This window comes from Palaemon carinicauda, chromosome 7, assembly GCF_036898095.1.
Source record: "Palaemon carinicauda isolate YSFRI2023 chromosome 7, ASM3689809v2, whole genome shotgun sequence".
NCBI lineage: Eukaryota > Metazoa > Arthropoda > Malacostraca > Decapoda > Palaemonidae > Palaemon > Palaemon carinicauda.
In genome coordinates this window covers 70,284,284-70,291,783 of record NC_090731.1, presented here as the reverse complement: position 1 = coordinate 70,291,783, position 7,500 = coordinate 70,284,284, and the positions used below count along the sequence as shown (strand labels likewise).

Here is a 7,500-nt window from a genome sequence, read left to right as displayed (position 1 = left end):
TCCACACTGCAAACTGAACTAGTGGCCATTGCAAAAGCCCTAGAACACTCTGCCAATCAAAAAAACGGTAACACAACGATCCATACAGATTCCAGAGGAGCCACAATGGTCCTCAGCAACAAGGAACCTACAAAGAATGTGCACCTCATCACTGCAATTAAATTCTTTGCCCTGCTCCACCAAAGAAACAACAGGCAAGTCACCTTGAATTGGATACCAAGTCATACAGGAATCTCTGGCAACGACGAGGCCGACTACCTAGCTAAATCGGCCTTAATGTGCCAAACTATCAGCATTACTCTGCAACAGTTATTAAAAACCATTCAAAATAAAATGGCTACCTACTGCAACATCCAAAAATCTAGTGAAGTTAGAAGAGCCTTCCTTGATGGCTCAAGATCTGCAAAGTGGTACATTGAAGCTACAAACATACTACCACACCCAATTGCAAGACAAACACCTCGCCAGGACGCAGTAATTATTTGCAGACTGCGACTAGGATATCTATACAACTGGCAGATCATCTTAGATAATGGCCAAGACCCTGCAGCACAGCAAAGACCAATCAGACCATGCAAGTACTATAATCAGGACACAGAAGAACCTTTACAACACTATCTACAGCAATGTCAGGATACAAGCATACTTCGGCAGGATATTAATCCCAATACTCCTGCTACTGCAACAGAAATTGTCAAGCATATCATTGACCATCACAATACCCTCTCAGCGTTTCTCCGGAGTTACCTTCCACCGAGATAACGTTGCAACAAAGTCAGCGTAAAATCCAAGCGGTAATTAAAAGAGAAACCTTATCCTCTCTGCAATTCTGTGCTGGGAGCTGGCAGAATGCTGGTGGCTGCAGCCTTATCTTTCTCTCCGCTTGGCTGGCGACCCATTGTCGCACAAGCAGCCTGTGTTGCCTGTCTGGGGGTGTGGCCAGGGTCGTCAGCGGTCCTTTTTGACTTCCAGCATATCTTCCCCTCCTTTCGGCTGACAGCCCATTGTCGCACAGTGGCCTGTGTTGTCGGTCAGGGGGTGGGGTAGGGATCGCGGGGGTCTTTTTGACCTCCAACACATTTTTCTCTCCTCTCAGATGGCAACCCGATATCGCACAGCGGCCTATGTTGCCTTCTACACCTTTATCTCCCTTTGCTTGTCTCAAAAATAATCTTTATTTTTACGGTATTTTTTTTTCTTTCCTTTTTTTTATTATTTACAGGTACTGGAATTTTGTATTCCACCCTATCTCAATCACTAAAACCGCTATAACTCCTCTTCTTCAGCTCTCTCCTACTCAGCTGAAATCTCACACTATCCCTCTATCACACAACTTAAGCTTAAACCACCATGAAGTTTTTCACTTCACCTATATCAACTTCTCTGACTACAAACTTTCAACTCCTTCCCGATCTCTCCTATTTATCGAGACTTGCTACTATAACTCTTTCTCTCTAACTCAGACTGGAGCCAGTTGGCTCATAGGAAGATATTCCACAGTCAATCACTCCTTTCTCAAACATCCCATCACCACCCAAAACCTATCCCAATATCCTAAAATAAATGTTGCAGAATATCCCCTACCCAACTACCTATCCCAATATATCCTACGGGCTGAAAGATTGCAAAAGCCTGTGTCTAGCCAAAAGGGCCATGCAATCTTCAACAGACAACAACAGAACATAATGAATTCACTCAGTTGCTTTCATCCCATCTTTGAGTCACAACCTTCTCTCGGCCTGTCACATTGGTGACCCCGGAAGTCGACTCGCTCCTCCCGCCTTCCACACCCCCGCCCTCCCCTCCATCGTTGGTACTATAGTGGACTCTACGGAAGTTAATGCGGCAGCTCCCCCATTGAAGCTTTCGTTATTCGCCAGCGGAGAGGAGTTCGCTTGGTTTCAGCGCGCAGAAGTCCAGTTTCGCATCAAGGGCGTGACTCGCTCAACCACCAAAGCAGATTATGTTCTCCCGGCGATACCCGGGGACACCTTACCATAATTATCCGACAGGCTTTGAGAACAAGGAGACACCCCAATAGCATATGACTCCCTCAAAAGATACCTTCTGCACCAGTACTCGCCGCCGCCAGCCGCCCGTATAGCAAAGATATTTTAGCTCTCGCAACAACCGTTGGGGGACCAATGGGCTTCACTCACCTTCAGGGATATGACCAGTATGGCTTGCCTGTAACCTGCCGCAGAAGGCTCTCCTCGTGAGGTGAACCTACTTCGTGCCCTTTGGATACCCGTTTACCCGGACCTATACGCGCTGCCATACTTGATGTCGATAGTTTACCCATAAAGGTCTTGATGACCAATGCCGACACCCTTATGGATAGCCACTTAAAGACCTCCATCAACGTCTCCACCCCTGACAAAGAGGACGCCTATTCAACGTCAACCGAAGCTGACGTGAATGCCGTAGGACATACACGCCTACCCCGTGACGTGCCAAAGCAGCAACAAAGCCACCCACCACCCAGCACTTGCTCGCACCCCAACCAATGACTTCTACAGCCTCTTACTGCCTCCCATCCCCTGCCGTTTTTCTACTACCACTTCAGATTCAGGGCAACCGCAAAGAAATGTGCCAAGGATTATCAGTGGCCAAAAAACGTGTAAGTAGGCCATCACTCATGGCGGTAGCCTCCCGTGTTTCTAATATTTTCTTTTTACATGATGCAGGAACGGGCGTACGATTTTTGGTAGACACAGGTGATTGTCGTTTTTTTTTTGCCAAGGAAACTCTTCAGGACACAATGTAGTCTGTCTACGTCTGCCGAAGTCCATCTGGTAGCTGCCAATGGATCTGCGATACCCACCTACGGTTACGAGAACCTCACATTATTGTTTGGAAACGGTATATTTAATTGGAAGTTTCTCGTTGCTGACGTCACATTGCCAATCCTCGGTGCGGATCTCCTCTCTCATTTCCACCTGCTGGTCGATGTCGCCAACCGACGATTGGTCAACGCAGACTTGTACTTGTCGACACCTCTTCAACCCGCCCCCTCCAACCTCTCTCTTCACATCACTGCACCCACGGATGCCCACACCCACCTCCTCACGTCATACCCGGAAGTTTTCCGTCCAGAACTTCGCCAAACACCCACGTCTCCTGCCAAGCACGGTATTTATCACTATATCAAGACGACGGGACCCCCAGTCTTCGCAATATTCAGACGTCTGGCACCGGAACGATTGGCAGCCGCCAAACAGACATTTGCTGAAATTGAGGAAATGGGCCTTTGCCAAAAGGCCTCCATCCCACGGTCGTGACCCTTATACATCGTTCTGAAGAAAGACGGCTCCCTACGTGTATGTGGGGAGTACAGGCGCCTGAACATGCAAACAGATCCGGATCACTACCCCGTCCCAAACATTGCCGACGTGATCTCGTACCTGCACAGAGGGAAGGTTTTATCTGAGCTCCACCTCCTGGAGGGGTATTATCAGATGCCTATGAACCCAGGAGACATTCCCAAGACTGCCCTCACCACTGCTTTTGGTACATACACCTTCCATTACTCCTGTTTTGGCCTTCCTAATACTGGGGCCACGTTTACATATCTCATGGATGGCATCTTAGGGGACCTCCCTTCTGTGTATGTTATGTGGACAACAAACTTGTGTTCTCCTCCTTAAAAGAGGAGCACCTCCGTCCCCTATACATCGTGCTCGACTGCCTGCAACCAAACTACCTTGTGGTCCAGTACGACAAGTGTACATTTGGCGCACACAAAGTGTCATTCTTAGGGCACCGCATCACTTCTGAAGGAGTCCATCCCCTCCCTGAGAAGGTAGCAGCCGTTCAGGACTTCCCCGCGCCCTTGACCGTCAAAGCTCCGCAGGAATTCTTGAGCATGATCAACTATTATCACCGTTTTCTGCCAGCCATTGCAGCTTCTCTAGCTCTCCTCTACGCCTAACTCAAGGGCAAGCCAAAGGACCTGAAGAGGGGTCTCCTTCAAGAAGCAGCCTTCTGCAATGCAAAAAAGGCCCTATGAATGGCTGCGGCTCTCACTTTTCCTATCCCACATGCCCCTCTCCTTCTCTCCACAGATGCCAGCGACGTCGCTATTGTCGCAGTACTCGAGCAGGTGGTCAACGGCTTGCACTGCCCATTGGCCTCCTTCAGCAGAAAACTGTCCAAGGCAGAATCGGTTTATTCTACCTTCGATCGCGAATTGCTGGCAGTGCACTTGACTGTCTGTCACTTTCACCATTTCTTAGAAGGTACGCCCTTCCTCACTCGCACAGACCACATGCCTCTGGTGCACGCCTTCACTCGACAGTCTGACTCCTGGTCCACCAGTCAACGCCGACATCTCTCTGCCGTGGCTGAATACAATTTCACCCTTCAATATGTCCCTGGGAAAATGAATCTCGTTACCATGTCAAGAAACATATTGGCTGCTTTTCAACAGTGATTGGATTACAACAATTTGGCTGAAGCCCAACAACAAGATCTAGAGTATCAAGCATGTAGGACATCCTGCATGTCCCTCCGTTGGGAAGACTTCCTCATCGAAGACTCCAGCACCACACTCCTATGTGATGTCAGTACTGGTAGACCGCGACCTTGGATACCTGCTCCCATGCACGGGCAGGTGTTTATTCACGTCCTTTCACATCCCTCGTGCCGTTTTACTGCACAGTTGCTGAAGGCAAAGTCCATTTGGCCCGGCATTTCTAATGATGCTAAAGATTGGGTCCTTGCCTGTACTTCTTGCCAAATTTCCAAAGTACATCGACACATGGATTCAGTAGTGGGCACCTTTCCTCAACCTCAGCATCGTTTCGCACATATTCACGTTGACGTTGTAGGCCCCCTACCCACATCACATGGACAACGTTATCTGTTTACGGTCATTGACCACTCCACTCATTGGCCTGAAGCCATTCCCATGGAAACTACAACGTCCGCCTCATGTACATATGCCTTACTATCAGGATGGATTGCAAGATTTGGTATCCCTGAGCATATTACTTCTTAAAGGGGTACCACTTTCACCTGTCAATTGTGAACATCATTAGCGAATCTCCTGGGCATCACCCTACATCACACAATTGCCTACAACCCTGTTGCCAATGGAATGGTTTAACGTTTTTATCGCACCCCCAAAGAGGCTTTGATGTCCCGCTTCAAGGATTCGAACTGGTTTACTCAGCTTCCCTGGGTCCTCCTGGGACTAAGGACCACTCCTAAAGATGCCCTCGACACCTCGGCAGCTGAAATGTTGTATGGCGACCCGTTGGTTGTTCCTGCCGAATTTTTTCCTTCTACAACCTCCTCCGACGATCTCCAGCGCAAACGTCACGTTGTGGGAAAATTTACTCCATGCCGCCAGACTTACAAGCGCCCAGCGAAGCATCACATACCGACAGACTTACAAGCGCCCAGCGAAGCATCACATACCGACAGACTTGCACTCTGTAGTGCACACTTTCCTGCGCAATGACATTAGCAACCCCCTTACATGGCCCCTTTCATTGTGATCTGACGCAGTCTAAAAGTATTCCTACTAAACATTCGTAGGTAAGAAGAGTGGGTCTCCAATAATCGTCTAAAACCTGCTTATCTCCTGCCAGAAGACCCACCTACAGTTTGCCTTTCTAGATCAGGGCGCCCTATTTAAAATTTACAGTATGTCATTTTTAGGGGAGGAAGCCATGTACCAACCTTGTATCACACGATCGTACATAGTTCATTTTGTGTATATTGTATCTTCGCTCTTCCCTCGCACTAAAAAGAACCTGAATAAACATGCCTGTTTTTTCACCGGTAATGGTGTCGGTTTTCAACATGAAATTTCCTGTTGCATTGAGCTTTTGTATATAAAGGAGAGTATTCTATAATAAACTCACTCAGTTGCTTTCATCCAGTCTTTGAGTCACAACCTTCTCTCGCCCGTCAAAGGAAGCTGGATGTAACCCAGAACTCCATACTATAAACCACCAGTCTCTGTAGACTTAAAAGAAAGAAAAAAAACTATAATAATAATAATAATAATAATAATAATTATAATAATAATAATAATAATAATAATAATAATAATAATAGACTGTCTATTCTCATGATTGACACCCAATCAGCGTCCATATCCAAACCAAGGAATTTGAGTTTGTAGATCTTGATGCACACTATGATCAGAAGGAACCCCCAAACCCAACAATGTTATTAAGGTCTTGGTTTTTCAGAGAAAACTATTTTGCCGTAAATGCAGATCAAATTAGGAAATCGCTCTTCCTTAGATTTCGAAATAGAAAACGAATTCTGTGAGCTATCCATAATTTTGATAGGCCCAGAATAAAAATCAAAGCAATCATGATGGCTAGTTAGTTCCGTGATTTCCTAATTCAAATATTTCCTGCCATATCCAGAAAGTATGGAACCACGCCAACCCCCCCCCCCCCCCCCGCCCCATAGATTTCGAAATAGAAAGCGAATCCTATGAGCTATGCATAAGTTTGATAGCCATAGAATCAAAAGTAAAGCAATGATGATGGATAGTTAGTCCCGTGATTTCCTATATCAAATATTTTCTGCCATATCCAAAGAGTACGGAACCCCTTCCTCCCATAGATTTCGAAATAGAAAACGAATCCTGTGAGCTATCCGTAATTTTGATAGGTCCAGAATAAAAGTTAAAGCGATTATGATGGATAATTAGTTCCCTGATTTCCCGAATCAAATATTTCCTGCTATATCCCAAAAAACAAGGAACTCCTCCTCAATACATTTCAAAATAGAAAACGAATCCTGTGAGCTATGCATACATTTGATAGCCACAGGAAAAAAGAAAATCCCAAATCAAACCTTCCTGCCATATCCCAAAAGCTATTACTGTACTCATGTCTTCTTAAAATACTAACCTTTATGGAATCCCTTTGCATATCCATATTTGGCTGTAACTTAATTTGAGACAATATCTTTGAGATAACTTCAATTTTTTTAAAAAGAAGGGGAAAAGAATAGGTGAACACAGTCTCCTTAAAATGTACATTATTAACCTTATAGGTACAAAAAAAAGGAAAAGAAAAAAAAAAACCTTCAAAACCTTATAGTTACAAAAAAAAAATAAAAAAAAGAAAAAATTAACATGTAACATCTGGACAGATTTGTGGTAAGAACAAAAGATATTTTTTCCCTAATCCTATAAAATTCCACATTTTAGCAAAACGAGTTTAAAGCGAAGTGAATATATATATATATATATATATGTGTGTGTGTGTGTGTATATATATATATATATATATATATATATATATATATATGTGTGTGTGTGTGTGTATATATATATATATATATATATATATATATATATATATATATATATGTGCTAGTGTTACAAAAAACGTGAAGCTAAAATGCTCATCTAGAATATTATAGGCACAATACAAATGGACATGTAACTTTTAACGGATTTATGAAGAAAAAATAAATTTATTATGTAATCCTATAGAGTTTCCCCATTTTGTGATAACAAATATAAAC

At 44.5% G+C, this 7,500-nt stretch overlaps 1 pseudogene; it reads left to right on the top strand.

Annotated features, from left to right (window-relative positions):
- Positions 1-2,001, top strand: part of LOC137644356 (uncharacterized) — a 26,090-nt pseudogene extending 24,089 nt beyond the window's left edge.
- Positions 2,002-7,500: the final 5,499 nt, after the last annotated feature.